The sequence below is a fragment of the Aplysia californica genome, unplaced genomic scaffold (genome assembly GCF_000002075.1).
Source record: "Aplysia californica isolate F4 #8 unplaced genomic scaffold, AplCal3.0 scaffold00116, whole genome shotgun sequence".
NCBI lineage: Eukaryota > Metazoa > Mollusca > Gastropoda > Aplysiida > Aplysiidae > Aplysia > Aplysia californica.
In genome coordinates, this window is record NW_004797386.1 from 405,172 (window position 1) to 407,199 (window position 2,028).

A 2,028-nucleotide genomic window follows, 5' to 3' on the forward strand; every position below is an offset into this window, starting at 1 on the left:
TATCTATCTATCTATCTATCTATCTATCTATCTATCTATCTATCTATTTATCTATCTTTCTATCTATCTATTTATCTATCTAGCTAGCTATTTAGCTCTCTAGCTATCTAGATTCAATCTATCTATCTATCTATCTATCTATCTATCTATCTATCTATCTATCTATCTATTTATCTATCTTTCTATCTATCTATTTATCTATCTAGCTAGCTATTTAGCTCTCTAGCTATCTAGATTCAATCTATCTATCTATCTATCTATCTATCTATCTATCTATCTATCTATCTATCTATCTAATTTGAAAAGTCTTTCAGGGAGTTCGAGTATGGAAAGGGAAAGGAGGGGGATGGGGTAGCGGAATAAATCGATACCTTTATCGATAGACAAATATATAAGCCAGGACATTCCATTTGCAACGTTAGACGAATCGAGCTAAATAATCGTCTTATCGAAGACATGGGCACACGCTACGAGAGAAAAGGATCCCAGCCGGTTGTTAGAGCTAGCAACATGAAATGACCTGACTCATGAATAATTCTAATGGGAAATGAAGAGGCCACCGAAAAACGCCTTGAAGCGCATTGTCGCTCTCCGGATGCTCATCAAAGAGGACTAGAGTTTATCTCTGTTCGTCTGATGAGGATGAAGAGAGAGAGAGAGAGAGAGAGAGAGAGAGAGAGAGAGAGAGAGAGAGGAAGAGAGAGAGAGACAGTCCCTGAGACTCGAAGTCCGCTTGGCAAAACAAAATCCTTTGACCTTCTTGAAATGGACATATATCATTAAGTGTGCACATTTTGCCATGCAAGAAGGAAGTAGAGTCTGTAATATGTGAGGCAGGGTGGTGATATCAGGCGATTGTTAAAATACAGAAATCGGACAAACAGGCATTTTCCCGCCAGTTTGGAAATTTTCATCGAATCTTTATTTTTTTGGCTATACGTCTTTTATGTCCATATAAGAGCTTATTTCCAAGAGTATTTTACAGGAAAACATTGATTAAAGGCTCAAAATATGTCATTTTTCTATTTTCAATGACTCTTTACTTATTGGAGTTACCCAACATAGGAGGACATTTTCATGCTCATTTCACTAGTGAAACAAGGTGACCTCACTTCCTTCAATCACAAATATCTTGAGTTCTATTCAAGGTCGATGGATATTTATTTCTTTGGCAGCAAGGCAAATAAATCAGCTTTTAGATGATACCAATAACTCTACATGCCCAAAAATTGACGAGTGCCTGATCCCACCGTGTTGTGACCCATATTGTCCCTGTCAGCTAGTCCCATCTACGACTGACTCTGATTGCCCGATTTTTGAAAAGGAAATTTACATCTAGTGCAAAAAGAAGTCGGAATTTACTGACGTCGTTTTCTTTTTAACCTAAAATTCATCTCCGGATAATTAATTTATTACTTTGCAATAAATTATATTATAGGGCAACAATGATGACATCGGTCAAATTAAAACATAATAAAACAAAACCAAACAAGAAACAGTATTATTATGACGCCGGAGCTTAGAAGACAGAAGAACGTTTGTTGTAGAAAAGGTAAATATGGGTGGTGCTTGCGTGGAAGACACAGTGAAATGCATTACAAAAACATACAACTGAAAAAAAGAATGAGAAAGACAGAAATAAAATACAAAAGTGTTCACAATCAGACACATTCACAGGCACACAAAATGTATGCGTCTTTGTGTGTGTGTGTGGGGGGGGGGGGGAGTCTGTCTGTGTGTGTGCGTGTGTGTGTTTGTGTGTGTGTGTGTGTGTGTCTTTCTCTGTCTCTCGGAAGCACAACTACCACCATCGTGTGCTCTCGTGGTCTGGAGGTTCGATGTTCGCCTCTCATTCAATAGATTTCTGTTTCCAAACTTGGCAGCGAAGGAAAATTCTTTTCTAAAACGTTCTCCTTTCACATTCTTTCCTCCTCTAGCAATGTTCTGTTGTCTGCTTTCGTCCCCACTTTCTGCCCTCCACCCCGATCCCCTTTCCCCCCTCCTCAGGCCCCTAACTGTTTCTGCAGC

The 2,028-nt window shown here is 38.9% G+C and overlaps 1 protein-coding gene across 1 annotated transcript in view; it reads left to right on the forward strand.

Annotated features, from left to right (window-relative positions):
- The window catches only part of LOC101847330 (voltage-dependent calcium channel subunit alpha-2/delta-3), a gene marked incomplete at its 3' end in the record, with an annotated part of 301,283 nt that overhangs the window by 167,254 nt on the left and 132,001 nt on the right, over positions 1 to 2,028 (forward strand).